This window comes from Opisthocomus hoazin, chromosome 1 (assembly GCF_030867145.1).
Source record: "Opisthocomus hoazin isolate bOpiHoa1 chromosome 1, bOpiHoa1.hap1, whole genome shotgun sequence".
Classification (NCBI taxonomy): Eukaryota; Metazoa; Chordata; class Aves; order Opisthocomiformes; family Opisthocomidae; genus Opisthocomus; species Opisthocomus hoazin.
The window spans coordinates 98,157,406-98,174,580 of NC_134414.1; the positions used below are offsets into that span (position 1 = coordinate 98,157,406).

Sequence of the window (17,175 nt, forward strand, 5' to 3'; positions counted from 1 at the left end):
CTGAACAATTCAGTTTCCTTAAATATACAATATACACAAAGAAAATAAAATAGTTTCTCACTTGAAGAAAACCCTCTTTCAAGTAACTTTCTATTGTGTTTTTCTGAAGGCAGCAGCCACCTGCCAAATAAAGCTAATGCTAGCTTGCATAGAAATCGTTACCGCTTATTCTCTGTTGCAGGGGAGGGGCACTTACATGAATTAAAACCAAGAACTACCAGCCTTAGCTGACAAAGCGTAGATGTTACACGCAATAGTTGTGATTTGCTGGTTTGGGGCTGGGTTTTTTCCTGTTCTCTCAAGCAGCTACTGAAAGATTATGCCTGAAGAACAACCAGCTGTTACTAGATTCAATGTTTGTTTTTTGGTTTTTGTTTGTTTATTTGTTTTGGTTTTGGTTTTTGGTTTGGGGTTTTTTTTGTTTGTTTGGGGTTTTTTTGGGGGGGAGGGGATACTCATCATGCCTGTAATAACTTTGAACCTACAGTTAAATACCTGTCTCTCTGTTCATGAGCTTCTAATTGGTTCTTTGAAAACAGAGGCACTAAACGATATGCCTGTTAAATGCTTAATTTGTAATTACCTACTGAAATGTTTTTCCCGGGTAGGAGCAATGCGTGTGAGAGCATACAGCCCCATTTCCCAGGGAAGCCGTCCTCACAGCCACACTGTTCACTTTCCCTCTCATTTCCCCCCTCTTCTCGCAGTACTCGGATTTTGAGAGACACAAAATAACGCAGTGGATGATCTCACTGCAGTTTAGAAACTGCATGGAAACTCCTCTGGGCGAGCCATTTGGCCTGGCAATGCCCTGCGGGCTGGGTGCATCCCATCCAGAGGGGCTTGCTAGCCATCAGCGCTCCCGCTGCCGCTCCCAGGGGAGGGAGGGAGGGAGGGAGGGAGGGAAGGAGTTCCCAAAGGTGGTCCCGGTGGCATCTCCTGCTCCTGACCACAATCCCGATGGAAGCGTCCGAAGCCAGGCGGGACCTGTCTCTCCCTCAGGTGTCTCCTTAGCACACCTCCACCTCGCCTGTGCTGCTGCCGAAGTACTCCCCCTCCTCCCTCCCCACAGAGGGTGGTCTGAGCACCGCTGTGGGAGGGTGCTTCTTGCCCCCAGCCTCTTTTGGCCAGATGTGATGCTCCTGCAACATCTGGCCACCGGGCTGAGAGGAAGCCATGACCAGAGAGACCCACAAACCCTCCCAAGACAAGGTGTCAGCACATGTCCTCCCTCGTAGGAACCAGCACAGCTCAAACACCGAAATGCCAATCAGCTAAAACGAGGTACCGCAGCCCCCCACTGCAGCGGGCATGGGAGCCAAACACGCCGGGTAAACACAGGGCTGTGTCTCTGCCACAGCCACCGGGTCCCCAGAGAAGGGAAATGGTAGAGGAGGAGAGAAATCAGGCAGTCGCTGCCTTGCAGGCTTCGTATTAGACTAAAAATCAACCGCTAGCACTTTTAGAGCAGCGTTCATGATCTCTGTAGGGTGCAATTTTCATCTCTTCTTTGATGTGAGAAGGGTGGAAGTGATGGTGCATTAGAAACAGCAATGAAAGGGGCAGGTTGGGAATCATTAAGTAAACTCCCTGTCTCTTAAAAAGGAAATGTTCTTGAATTCATTCAGCCGCTCAGCTCATCTGGACATATTAAAGTATCTTGGAAGAGAAAGAAGTCTTGCGTGTTTCGGTCTCGCTTCACTTTCAGATATACACCTAGAATTTTGGTAGCCTTCAGGTTTGACCGACTGAAGTAAGAGCTATAGCTTAATTAACCATTACAGCTTTTATAGGGTGTAATTGGCCTCACATCTAGTTCATTAAAGTCACAGTAGAATCACTCTGGCAGTCTAGCCACGAGACAAGTTCACACAGAGCATTAGCAGTTCAGCTCCCTGCATGTTAAGTCAGTGAGCATTTTCTGAAGAGAGATGAAATAGTGCCAGCCATCTACTCCCTGTCAAGTGTGTACCCAGAAAAAATTTCTAAAGAAAGATGACCAGGAGCAAATAGACAGTCTCCAACCTCATTACTCCCTATTCAGCTCAACATATGTCAAGTGTTTGCACTAGGCAAACTGACATTTTACCTTACTGTTGGTCTACCCTGGAAACCTGATATTTATAGTATAACCATTCTATATCTGGCCCCTGGAGCAACTGCAGTTAAAGAAAGATGAGTTATTAAAGAGAAAGTCTCCATTGGGTGGCTATTTTGTGGCTGGAAGCCTTTGGAGACACTCCTATTACCAGAAATATTCACAAAACAGTTTTACCCTGCCGGGACTTTGGGGTAATCTGAAATAAGACACTTCTCCTGCCTTACAAGTACTTGAAATTCACAGACTTTACCAAGGTGGAGGCTTTTGTATGGCTCCTGACACTCCCAGGTGCAAACGTTCCAGGAGCACATTCTGCCCATTGCTGGCAAAGTAACCCCTGCCTGAGGCCCCCTTCTCCACTACTCTCACCTTATTCCTCCTCTTCTTCTTGCTATTCATCTTCTCCATCATCATTTTAGCTTTTTTTTCACCCACCCTCACCTCCCCCTCTCTGTCTTCTTTGGGCCATTTCCTCTTCTACCTCACCTGTCACTAGGAGAAATTTCCAGTTCTCATCTCCAGCAAGAACTCATTTTGAGGCATGACCTCCACTGGTCTTTGCAGTCAGCATACCTGTCTGAGTTAATCCACTTTTTCCTTAGTGCTGACAGGCAGAGCTCAAGGAAAACCTCTCTTCAGGCATTATCAGCATGGTCTTTCCGAGGCAAATACCAGCCTCCCCTGCCTGCTCTCCAGGCACATGCAAACTTGCTCTGCCAATGCCCTAAGCCAAATGCAACTTGTATGGCCCTGGTGAGTAGCTAAGCTATTAAACTACAAAGCCAGTTAAAAAAAAAAAACAAAGCTGTTAAATCCAAGCTACTAAGCCTAGTAAGATCTATTAGTTTATCACAGTGTTAGCACGCCCAGTTTTTAGTGCATCTGGAGCATGGTCAGAGTAAACAAATCTGCACTCAGAGCACTGACAAAGGGAGCTCGTATCTGCCTGCAAAAGAAAAGACAGGAAGATGCTGAAGGGATTGGTAATAGCCATGCTGAAACTCAACAGGGGCCTGAAAAGGCTATGAGGAGCTGAGAGGCTTGATGGCATACTAATAGCTCTTTTTCAAGTTCCCCAAATAATATTTGTCATCAAAGGTATTTTCAGCAGTAGAGGTTTATGTCTGAAGAAATCTCTGACCTTTAATGAAGGCTGCTACATAACAATGCCCCAATCCTTTCTCAAAAAAAAAAAAAAAAAATCAAAAAAAAAAAACACCCTTGATTAGTCTTGCCCGAAGTGAATAACCTGCCAGCTTCAATATCACACAATACCTGCACTAATAAGATTTAAATCATTTCTAGGGACTTCATGAGCTGCTTCTGTGTTAATGTGGCCCCACTCTGCAGTGAGTTTCAGAGCTGAAACAGCTGAGGTGACACACTCATTACCAAGAACATAATTTGGACAAGTATTTTTAAAACAGAAGGACTTCCAACACACATACTTTAAGAGACGCACAAAGGGCTCTGCTAACATTTTCAATCATCTTGAATGCTTAAATAACACATCTTGACCATCGTATCAAAGCACGCTACATTACATACTGCGTTATGACATAGTGAATATAAGAGAGACATGACAATTATTTGGACAATTGAGAGCATGAATAAAAAATGATTGCTGAATTGGACGCTGTACAGCTTACAGCTTCTGAGAAGAAAGCCTCTGTCTTGTAGGGTTTATAAACTCCAAAAACCTAATTGCCTCAGCACAAAAATTTCTGCCTAAAAAAGAAGTATGCACTCAAATCAAAGCTCAGGGCATACATCAAGTTTTCAAATACTCAGGAGTTTTGCTGAATCAAGATTCAACATGAACTCTGAGCAGCAGTAAGTAAACTTTGGTCTCAAAACTTATTCAGGGCACTAACAGGAATCAAAACAAATTCTAGGAGAAGGAAAGCAAACAATAATGCTGTTAACTCTATTAGTCCTTAAGCTGTCTGAAACTGGTGAAATAATTTGCCTTTTTCTCAAAGTAAGTGCCCAAACATTAGCAAAAGTACTAATCAACAAAGCTGTATGTTACAGTAAGTGTAATATGGGCTTTTAATTATTGATAAAATATTTTCATCTGTTAATAAAACTATTCCTGTTAATGCTTTTACCTACTTGAAATACATATGCTAGGATGGTAAAAAACTTAGATTCACAAATCAAGTCTATGTGCAAACCAGACCATCCACACACCTCCCATCTTTCATTTTCCACTGGAATGTGGGAGACACAATGAACTGAAACAAAGACACAGAGAACACAGCAGCCATTAGCAGTGAGTAAATACACACAGTGCCTCAAAAGTGATCATCATCTGAAGTTGAAGGAAACTATTTCAAAAAGCCATTCTTCTACAATGACTTGTAGCAGTAAGAAATTTAAAAAGCAATGTGTAATACATGGAATGAAGGGAAAATATCAATATAAGATGCCAGATTTGTCTGTCCTGTCTATGAATGAAGTTCAAAAGCATAAAGACTTCGTTATACCTCAAAAGGTGGAGGGAGCCTTAGGCCGAGGTGCAGACAGACACTGGAAGGGGCTGGGAAGACAACAGGGCTATTAGTTCAAGGCCATTAACTCAGCCATAACTTGCCCACAACAGCATTTGTTTGTCGTCTTAGGAATTTTAACCTTCATTAAGGAATATGATAATTCAGATTTTCTCTCATCATAAACCCTTCCATTCCCTTTTTTCCTCAAAAGAAAATATAGCTATTGAAAGGAGTTGTTTCTAATCACTTCAATCAGTAACAGGTCACAGTTTCTTGATGAAAAATTATTTTCAAGCACCAGTAACAAAATAGTGTCTCAAATACCAGGTCTTTAATATTATTCTAATTAGAAGTGTTGGTATGCCACCACAGGACCAAGTTCAAGAGTGGCAGAGTAGTGTATTTATGCACAGCTGATGAGGAGGTGCAAGGCGCTACTCACTGTGTAGCTGACATACAGTGAATGCAAGGGGAGGAGAAGCAATCTGCTCTAAAGGCACAGAAACCACGGAAACACACATTTGTAAAGTGAAGACGAACACTTGCGAAATGCATTCATGGAGAGATCACAGAACAATGTTGGCCGGTGACATGGAGAAATCAGGGTCCTCAACCAACGCACTGACTGACAAAGTCAATGAGTGGATGAAGCCAAGCAAAGTCAAGCTAAAAATTACAAAGGGGAAGTTTTGTAGTGACAGGGAGCACAATGTGCCAGCTGACCCAACCCAATGAGGCAAGCTTTCAGCTACAGAAGGTGTATTTGTTTAGAAAGGTGTATTTAGAAGGTGTATTTGTTTAGAAAGGACAATTAACCTGTGCAACCACACTGTCAAGAGTAGTAATGCATACTGCATTTGTTGCTGTCTTCCTAGGTGTCTTTCTGAGAGCTACGCTTTAGCCATACAGAAGTTACCAGGATCAACAAAGGTGTACCTGTGTGAAACGTAATGGTCTGTTGTTTACAGGTCAGACTGAACGAGCTAATGGTCCTCTCTGGTCTTAAACTCTGACTCACACAGAAAGAGGCTGACAAAGGCTCAGGTAAAGCATACAGAGCTGCCGTGAGCCCCCTCCTTGCACTTATACTGCAGATCTGTGTGCCTCTTAATTTAGAAGCAAAAAGAACAGAGTGCATTACAGGACACAAATTCAGCAGCAGAGACTCTGCAAATGTTGGTGACTGGATGCTGAAGACATCAAGCCAAGATTCCACGACTTACTGAAATTACTGAAGACTTCCCTTGAAGAGGAACCCATTGAAGGGTTTTTACCTACCGAAGAAAACAAATAAACATCACTGTGAAACTTCTCTCCATGTATAGAGGACATCACTGGAAACTAACACAGAATAAGCATTTGTCAACAGTACTTCAGTGACAGAGAGAACTGTATCAGCAAATATTTAGTAACTGTTCTGACTTCTCCACCATATCATCTTTTTTGCCTCGACAATTTAGGGAAAAAATAACAGTATTTTACTTCACAAATTATATACATTTAACCTAGTTTTGCAGCAGTCAACCACAGCTCAGACAAATCTGATCCGAGAAGAATTTTAAAATGTTACCTCCTAGAATGCTTTTACTTGTTTTTTACTAAGACCAAGCATGTTATACAATTCCAATGACACGCCATTATACAGATAGACAGACCTGTAATGCCTGGCCTTTGAGAAAGCTCTAATTCACAATTAAGGCAGAAACCACGTTCTACAGCTCAAGCCAGTCTCCTATTTTCACATCTTTCAAACCCTTTTACCTATTTTCAGCATTAGAGCTATAGACTTTTCCCATAAAATATTATAAAAGAATAACTATCCATGCTACAAAGACAACATGAGGTTCTTGGGACATTTAGATTCAACAAATATTACAGTAGCCTGTTGTGAGCTATGTATAGCTAGAAAAATCAAATTTCATCTGCCACTCTGTCAGGCTGCATTCCAAAGTCAGTTTATCACTGCAGCGAATACCAAGATATTTATCTTCCCTGGCTAGGTTAATCTTGTGTTCTATAATTATCATGACTGCCATAAACACATTCAGTTCTGTTCCTGCATTTGTGAATGTTGCCAGTTTGTGGAGAAACTGAGCTTAAAGGCAGTTGCTTTTGTTTACTTTCAACTTAAAGGCACCAGCAGAAATTAAGAAGTATATTGCATTGGAGACTGTATTTATTACTATGCCTGTGATGATGGCTTTCCAGTTAATTTTTTAGCCTGAAACTAAATTAAAATAATGACAAGATCACCACATTTAAAGTATTCCAAGTAAGAAATAGATAGATAGTACTATGAATACAGTTGGTTGGCAACATCTGTCTGTCTGTAAAGGTACACATCCATGTATACATATGCACACATTTTGATGGATTTTCCACAGCACTTTCTTGGGATTTTTCCCCCCCTCTTGTTTCCTTTGATCATTTGACAAATCCTTAGGATACAGCATGTTTGAGGAGTCAGCAGGCCTAGAAACTTCACAATTCCCCTGTGCAACAAGGCTAAACAGCTTCCAGTTCCAGATTTGGCTCATTGTAGCTGGCATGGCTCTCTTCACTGCACACTGTAGTTGTGCCCTAAAGCAGCTGAAAACATGGTGATCCAGGGATCTTTCCTGGTAGATACACTGCCATTCCTACTGCAGATTATTAGCACTGTTGCTACCAACATCTTGCTCTCCTGCTGCTTTGAGTGGGAGAAGTCAAACAGCATCTTTTTGTCCCTGCTTTCAGTGACAACAACCATGCGAAATCCCAGGCTCACAAATACACAAACCAGGAATCCTTTTCTTAGGATACCAAAAAATCTCAGCCTTTCCCTTCCTGAATTCCTCTGAAATGGACAGATAGGTAAACTGGAGAGAGAAAGACCACAGGGAAGGATGATGAGTATATGTCTAGGGACGCTGCAGCCTTCTGTGTACTTGTCAAAGGCTGACCAAGATTAGAACCTTGAACTGCTCCCTGTCAAAAGCCAGAATATGACATGTAGAGCTCTAACAAAAGATTAAAGTGAAAGGATTTGTTTAGAGGGTTAAGCATGTCCTTTAGTTCAGAGTATGCAAAAGTTGGAGCAAAAGGCAGACTCAAAAAACTCTAGGTTTTGGTAGGCTTTAGCTTGCAGGAACACAGCATCTCCCACTCCATCACTTTCGAAGAATGAAGGTGAAGAACAGAGGCTTCACCTAAACTTAGCAAATAGGAGCTATGTTTTGTGATGATAATGAAACTCAAGCACAGGCAAAAGCTGAAGAATTTAGTAAGGCTCTAGCTAGTTTGTGTTCACAGGGTCAGCAAAGGCATATGAAGTAGGCAGAAGCAGCATCAGACTCTCCAAATCTTATTCCTCTCTCTCTTTAGCACAGTATTCTAGAAGCAAACAAGAAAATACAAAATCAGACAGAAATTCTGTTCCTCTAATTGAGATGGATTTCTGCTATGACCACTGGCCCACTAAACCTCCCTGTGCTACTTCCATTTCTGGAACAGGGATAATAATAATGTACCTATCCATCTGTATTTTGTTATGCTCAGAATTCACCCATGTTTACAGACCACCTGGAGTCCTTCATAGACGAGACTCTACCGTGATGTGAAATACAATTATCTCATTAGAAGATGGAATACATGTGCGCATGCATAGGTTTGTTTATATCAATGTTTCCTTATTCCAGGTTCCCCAAACTTCCAAAGTCTCCATATAAAGAAGAAATTTCTACCCTTCCAGCAAGTTTAGACTAGCTTTCTAGAACTTCACCAGACAGCGATGAGAGTAAATCTGAGGCTGTAAATCCATGCTCCTATGAGCAGTTCGAGATAGGCATAATCAGCTTGCTCACAGAGTTCTGGGGCTATGTCACTGGAAGAGCAAAATGAGCTTAAAGAACATTGCAGGTAGAGTTGATAAAGTCACCTTTGGCTTCTGCTGCAGAAGTGGCAATATGCCAAAATGAAGTACAAACCAGAGCCACAAGCATCATTAGCATAAGTGACAGCAGATTAAGCTGAGAGAACATACCACAATGACCCACAGGTTCCCCAGCCATTCTAAAAATATCTACACAGAAGCAGACAAGGTATCCTCCAAATATGGAAAAAAATAATCAAGTCCTTAGGGAAACTAAATCCAAAGAAACCTTCTTTCTCTTTGTTAAGTCTTCTGTTGGCAACTTAAAAATACATAATGAAACAATTATCTGTATGTGTGAGAATGTGCAAGCTCAAAATACAGCTACGTGTTACTGAAGGACCAAACAGTATGTTCAAGTAGAGCTGTCTTCACTGGAGAGACCTCCCACCGGGGTAATTCCAGCCAGGATGTCAGCAATTGCGGTGAAGGCTGATGGGGAGGAGGTGGTGGTGGTTCAGGATGTAATAGATAAGGCACAAATCTGAAATAAGTCCAAGAGCTAAGTAATGACTCATTTTCAACAATTATATTAACAACAGAGTGGGGAGACTGTTCATTGCTACATAACAGTAAATGCTACCACAACTACTGCGTATGGCTGGGAGGCGATCGAGACCTTCTGTGTGAGTGCATTTCACGTCTCCTGGTTACTTGTCAGTTTAAGCATATCTGACAGAAGAGTCAACGTGATACACACAGTTCAAAATGGCAGCAACATACCTGTCCTGCTTGTTTGTTTTTCATGGCTTGAATCTAATCTTGCACAACTGCAGGCAGGATGACAGTGGCGTGCAAAGCAGGTTGATGTGATGCATGAAATAGGTATGTCACTTTAGCTTTTATCTGAGAGTGAGAGCTTCAACAGTCAAACATTTTCTTTTACATCTCTGGAGAATGAGGTGTTAAATTTAACATAAGTATTAACTACCAACACCTTCGACCTTGAATATTACCTACAGGCATCATAAGATACAGCACAGAAAGCAATAAAAAAAGAAGTCAAAGTGCAAGGAAGATGTAGCAAATATTGAAAAGTAAAATAAGAGGTGAAAAGAATATAATATGACAGACAAGAACAAAGAAATACATCTTCATTTTAGATGTTAAGCATTAATAAAATGAAATCATAAAATAATTATACAAAAATAAATAAAAATTATTTCATTCAAACATTTTCTAAAGGCCATGTACCCCCTAAACAATTATGTTAGACAAGCCCTAAAAAGGTCATTGCTGGTTTTCTGTTTGTTGGCTGCTTTTAAACACATTATCTGCTGTAACACTGACCACAGAGGATAGAAGCCTACCATTTGGATGATGGCAAAGGGATGAAAAAAAGGTCAAATAAATGCTGAATAAAACAATTTTGTCAGTTAACCAAACTGGGACCTAAACTTACCTTCTGAAATTTTGCAATTGTGACTCCATTTTACCTCACATCTACTCACAACGAGTTCCAAAGACAAAAGACACAGCGTAAGAATGGTTCTCCTTTCACCACTCTCAAAGCATTGCTTTTCACTTTCACTGGATATATTTTTGTATTTTAGGAGAAGTGACAAAGGACAGAAACATACTTGCCCTATCATACTCACTACAACACTAGTTCAGAGGGAGCAAGGTGAGGTATTCAACCACTGATCTCTGTAAATCTCTCAAGACAGAAGATGCAGACAGTGAACTTACTGCTTCTACCACTTGAGAGGCTACAGTTCGGGATGAAACTGGGCAGAGACTCAGGGGCTCTTCCTCTGTAAACCCCAGTCTCTTTTATGCTCCCAGACAGACCTGAACAGAGAGCACCCATTCCAAATGATGCACCTCGTGACATTCAGACACTAAGCATAAGATGCAAGGCTGCTTCATATAGTTACCTGTAATACTTTCAACAATCATATGCACGTGTTTCAGTGTGGTGTAGCATCTCCCTGTTTGGGAATGGCTTCCTGACAATACTCTTTCTTGGTTCATCTCCCCACAAACACACATGCAGTATTTCCTAAGAGTATAAAATCTGAATTCTGAGGACTGTTCTGCTGGAGCACATGTAATGCTCAGTGTTCAGAAACACAGAATGAAATACTTAAGTGGGTAAAAAGGAAACAATTAATTATTTTCATTATTTTATTCAAGGTTTTTCTCTCTCCTCCTATCCACTCACCTGAGGCGAAAAAGCTCAATCACTCTCACACTGTTTACTTTCCAGGGTTAACAGCATTTACTTTAATATTAAACTTCAGACTTCATGTTAAATGGCTGTAAATGGGATTACAAGGGAGCAAATCTTTGCAGTCTTGGATCTTCATTTCCTTGCTCTGAGCTGAATATATGCACCATGAAAGCACTGTGCTGAAAAGCATTTGAAATGCACACAGTCATTTTCCAAATATACACAAAAATGGACACCTTTGATGTGTTCTTTAGACCCAAGTAACTTTTCCATGTGTAACTTTTCTGTCCCTCTGTACTCTTAAGGGACCCACTGTTCTTCAAGCAGTGATTACAAGAAAAAAATAAACCAGTTTAATTTTAGGTGTGTCTCACCCTATCCTTACTTCTGCCAGAAAAAGAAATCTCTCACTGCTTCAGACCTGTTCTGGCTTAATTAAGCAGATACTTAAAGCCCTACTTTATTCTTGAAATAGTAGGGGTACTAATATTAACAATAAAAGTGTTTGATACTGAAACCTGGTAAGGAATACAGTATCAAAAAAACCTGAATGAACAAGCCAAAATTTAGGAAACTGCGCTAATGGAAAAATGTGATTCATTAAATTAATCCTGCTTGATGTATAGATGAGCTTTCCCTTACTCAGTTTTCAAGTTCCATAATAACTCACTGCATATCATTTATGTTGTTCTTGAGCAATGAAGCTCATTACTTACTACAAGGAATTGGGCGATTCCAGTCTACTTGCAAGCATAATCTGCAAGACTAATGATTTACAGGTGCTAAGCATCATGCCAGAGTGTACACAGAAACATCACAGATCTTATCTGAAAACGCATCTGCATTGAAGATTAACATTTTATTCCAGTAATTGGATGGGACAATTTAATTTCTTTCGTTACAAGGAGAGAAAGTACTGCCAGGCTTCCATAAATAATCTTTGACTGGCCTCCAGAAGTAACGGATAAAGATGTGAACCTGGTCCTCTCTCAACTGACTCCTCCCCAACTCCATTTCACTGAAGGCAGGAGAGATATCCAAGAAGAGCCAGATTTTCATGGGTGTCTCCACTGAACCCTGACATTCACCTTAATGTCTAACCCTGTCCTCTAACTTACACATACAGATGCCAGAAATAACATCCACCTCACAAATTTGAGCAGGCCAGAATCATTACTGGCCTGTTGTACAATCCAAAGACTAACAAACAAATAAAAATGGATAACGCAACCTGTCTTGCCCCCAGCAAAGGAATTGTGGCCCTTTACATTTCCATTGTCCAGAGTTATGCTTCCTTTTTCAGGCCTACAAACCCCAGTGATTAAAACAAGGCTCTTCCCATTTTTCAGTGAAATCTTGGAAGAGAAACTTCAGCAGTTTTCCAGGCTGAAAGGAGCCTGGTGTTATCAGATTGTCAATGTCTGAAGCTCAGAGAGCTGACAGTGGGAAACAAAGCTTTTTAACTCCAAGTCACAGGGCTGAAATCAGTAATGAATAAGATAAAATGGTCCCAAGGTAACGCTCTCTGCACATATTATCTTCTGACCTTTTACTTCTCTCCTGAAATAAATCTTTTTCAAAAGTTTAAACAAGTTTGTCTTGAAATGTCTTTCACACAAGGCTCCAGTTGGGTGCTCCATTGTGGCTCCTGAACATAACATAACATAACCTCTGAACGGACCCCATCCCACCTCCATTCACTCCTCCTGGTTACAACTTTCTTTTTACAGAAAATACTTTTACTGAACAAGTGGATAGTTTCTAACTTCGATTATGTTAGCAACGGTGGAAAAAGAATGCAGCCTCCAGAATATATCCTGTTATGGTAGACATCTTTCAATATCCTGTAAATGATAGCTTCCTCTTCCCCCATCTGCTAGTAACCCAGAAACACACTTCTTAAAACCTCAACCAGAAGCCACAACATATTTTCTCTTCACTGATTATCTCAGAATGACAAAATAACACAAATGCTGTAACAGGTTCTTGATTTTTTTTAAACTCCACTAGAAACAACAGATAACATCTGTACAACCAGTGTGTTGTGAAATGCCACAAACACCCCTTTGAGCAGTACTTTTTTGGTTTCCCCTCCCCTTTTTTTAAGCAAATAAACTACATTTTCTGTGATTAATTTTATAGCTTATCTTTTCAATAAAGTTTTTCCTCTCTTCTTTTAACCCTTTTGAATGGGCAGCCTGTCACAGCCACAGGCTGTAACCCATTCTTACACCAAATCTCCTTCACTTTGAAGTAGTCAAAAGCAATGAGACACCCTTGGAACTGGCTAAAATTCATGTTTCGGTTGTATGTGATGAGTACAGCCAATGAAAAATTCTGATACGTGCAATCTCTCTCTGGTACACAAAAATATTAGCAAAGCCAAGGCACTCTCGATGTTGCCCAAATGTAATTGCTCCTGCTCCTGATCTTAGTTCAAATGTACACAATCTGCAGTGGCTTTAAACTACTAGTAATGCCCTTTTCACAATGTATTTTCATCTGTCTTTTTAGGGCAAGTTAAGGATAAGTACCTCTGGAGTGACTCACTGCTTCAAACAGAGAGAGGTTTCATTTTACAACCTTTCTTTTTTTACCAAGTATCAGCTGTGGTCCACACCCATCCATTCTAATATCAGTTATCCCTAAAAATGACTGACCTTGAGTCATTACCTCCTGACAATTTGGAAAGCTCACTTAGAATAATCCTGTGTAACATTAGTGTAGCGGGTCAGACACCCACCCAGCCGCTCTCTCACTCCCCCTCGTCAACAGGACAGCGGAGAAAATATGATTAAAAAGCTCTTGAGCTGACATAACGACAGAGAGATCACTTAACAATTACTGTGATGGCCAATACAGGTTCAACTTGGGGAAAAATAATTTCATTTATTGCCAATTAAAGTAGATTTGGATGGTGAGAAACAAGACAAAAAGACCGAAATAGCACCTGCCCACCATGCCCCATTTTTCCCCAGGCTCCAGTCCTCCACTCCAAAGTCCTCCCCCATCACCCACATCCCGATGCGCGCAGGGATATAGAGAACGGGGGCTGTTGTATCAGTCCATATCAGATCCTCTCTGCTCTTCCTTCCTCCTCACACTTCTCCCCTGCTTCAGCGTGGGTCTCCCCTGGGTGGCAGTCCTTCATGAAATGCCTGCTACTGTGTGGGCTCTCAACGACCTGCAGCTTCCTTTAGGGCACATCTACCTGCTCCAGCGTGGAGGCCTCCACGGGCTGCAATGTGGATATCTGCTCCAGCATGGTCTTCTCCAGGAACTGCAGAGGAACCTCTGCTCCAGCACCTGGAGCATCTCCTCCCCTTCTTCTCTGGCCTCAGTCTTCTCCCTGCTGTTCCACACTTCTTTCCCCTCACTCCGTGAAGGGCAGTGCTTTTGCCTTTCTTAAACAGGCTTTCCCCAAGGCACCATCATCTTGGCTGAGGGGCTCAGCTGCACCCTGCAGCAGGTCCACCAGAGTTGGCTGGAACCAGCTGTGTCCAGCATGGGGCCACTCCGGCCTCTTCTCATGGAGGTCACCCCTGGCAGCCCCTTCCCCTCAGCCCCCCCAACCTTGCCACCTCCACCCAGTGCAGTTACTTCGGAAACAAGCACCACCACCTCAAAAACCTCTCTGTTGTTCTTGCTCTGCCTCCCCAGGAGAGCTTCCACATGGGCAAGGCTAGTGCTTGCCAGTCCCATACCTACACTGGGGGTACAAGAAATTGCTTTTCCAGTCTTGTCAATGCGTATCTCTCCAGCAGTACCAATATTAGTTTCTTTTTCGTTTACACTCACTTGAGAGAGCTGGGCCCAAATAAAATCCCAGAGCATAAAAGACGACTGACGATTTCAGCACTGATACACCTCTGTTTTATTGCGCTTTCTGTATTTCTACAAATCCTGGGGCAAGGTGTTAAACCAGAAAACTATGCTGCAACACAAACCAGATATCTGGATTTTCCTCTCCTGAATTATAATAATGCATACAGCTGTCCTGAGACAGTTGTTCACTCAGCTAAAAACTGTTATGTTCTGACCTGGCAGATAGCAAAAAGTTGCATAAAGCAACAGCAGAGTGAGCTGGTCCTATAAATTGACACATTTGCCTTTCCCACATCTAACAGATTAGATCATATTTTCTCTTTTTCATGTTTTTTTCTCCCTCTCTTTCAGTTTCAGTGTTTCTACTGAAGTACAAGCTGTGAAAGATTCCCAATGACATATCTATCTCTAGCTCACACAGAAACTGCAACAGCTAATAGGAGTACTTCTGTGTTTCCATGGCATCTCAGAATTATCAATGGGTGGTTCGACTCTGCATGATACAATTATCATTCAGTGGAAAATCCCCAACTTGTGTGTCAGTAACAAGAAGGCCACAAAATCCAGACCCATTTCTGCTTGGGGTATGTTACAGCTTCACAGCTGGCCAGGGTTTGCAGCCGTCATTCTGTGTCTGAGTTTGAGGATACAAAGCAGACCCTTCACATTTCATTATATATCGTTCCCTAGAGCAAAGAAACCACTATTCTCTATGCTTTATCAAGTGCCACATACATTGTTGTCACACAATAAATAATGAAATACTCACATTAAATAATAATAAACTAATAAGTGTTCTGCTCCCTAGGCTTAGACAGATTTAAGAAACTGTGTGATACATCTAGCCTGGCAGGGCTGCTTATGCTGCTGTTTATTCGACGTGTCAGCTAGGTCATGCAGAATTCTATACTAAATACCAATTTCTCTAACAAGTCCTGCAAAATTCATTTGCTTGTTGCCAGAGGAATAATCCTAATTGATACCAGTACCTGAAAGGAGTCTACAAGACAGCTGGAGAGGGACTTTTTAAAAGGCCATGTGGTGACAGGACAAGGGGTGATGGCTTTAAACTGAAAACCCCCTCCATGGCAGGGGGGTTGGAACTAGGTGATCTTTAAGGTCCCTTCCAATACAAACCATCCTATGACTCTGTGATACTCTTCAGCAACATACCGTTTCCCTACGGTTACAGGAGCATTATTATCTGCACTAACACTCTGGCTAATACTGATGACTAAAAGTCACATCTAGGCCCATACAGTTTAATAAACAGTGCACCCGCAAGAAAGGTGTGGGATCAGATATTATGACGGACAATCGGGTGTTACTATTTAAAGTATTTTTACCTTGCTAAAAGAACTTAACAGAAATTAAACTGTAGTTTCTCTGAAGGAGGCAAACCCTGTCTGACCTTTTGAATTCTGAGGGTTGATGATGGTGCCAGATTTGGTTTGCATGCAATACCAAGGTAGAGGCACTTTGAATTTCTGCCTTCTAGTTACATCTTTAAATTAGCAGCCTGAGATCCTCCTCATAACCTTAACTGTCTTAGGATTTGTTTCATCTCAGTTCAGGTTGCATCATAACTGATCGCTTATCTAATCCTCATGATTTCTGAAGTTTTTTTTACAAAAAACAGAACCTGGAAATAAATATAATTAGTTACTGGGATTTACCAACATCTGTAACATGCTTTTTGTTCTTGGCTTCTAAAAAATATCTGAAAAGACACATGCATACAAAGATTTAATCACAGGATCAACTGAGCGGCAATTAATTTCACTGTTTTTGAAATGTTTTGCTAAGTACCAAATTCATTCGTAAGAAAAAAAATCCTTGTATTTTTCAGTAGTCTAAAATAAGGCCACTAAGAAACAAGGAGTCAGTAATTTTACTATTAGTCTGAGAGTCATCACAGATATTAGACTATAAACCTCTTACAATTCTTAATAACCTTAACTTCAATCTTCAGTCACCAAATATTTCAATAGCACCAAAACTATTTCCCCAAAGCATCCATCCTAAATTACTCCATCCATGGAAATTGGTCAGAAAAACATAATGTTTTCCATGTACGTGCAGTTATTCAATACCTTTACTTTCCTGCCTTGCTATCAAACCTCAGTCACCATTCAGGGCCTGCAATCATTACTGAAGACAACACATTGTATTTTTCAGTGTTTGCAGTCCTTATCTCATACTGGACCAACAGTGAATGAAAAGCAGCCTGGGACTGCAAAGCAAAAACTCCGGTCTTTGACAAAACCCTTCATTTAAACAAATAGCTAAATATTACAGCTTGCCCTTTGAAAGAGTCATGTTTGTACCTAGGGAATATTTATTAAATACCATTTGGGACCATTAGTATCACATTACAAAGGAGTTCCCATTATAAATGTTATAATAAAGATGTGTTAAATATATGCATACTGCAGGAATGTATAAACAGTTTTCCTAAAAAAAAAGACAAAGTGATGAACCTTTTCCAATATCTTTGCGTTATTTGTTGCAAAAACATATGTGATCAGCATAATGGCTATATAAAAATAACAGGCCGCTCATGAAAAGAAAGTCTAGAGAAAACAGTATGTGGTGGTTTTATTTAGCGTGCCTTTTAAGTTTCAGGGAAACGGATCAATATAAGTGATCAGGAGTGAATGCTAAAAGAAGT

The 17,175-nt window shown here is 41.0% G+C and overlaps 1 protein-coding gene across 15 annotated transcripts in view; it reads right to left on the reverse strand.

Annotated features, from left to right (window-relative positions):
- DMD (dystrophin) overlaps window positions 1-17,175 on the reverse strand; it is a 1,341,705-nt gene that overhangs the window by 1,200,279 nt on the left and 124,251 nt on the right. The gene's annotated exons all lie outside the window — the stretch shown is intronic.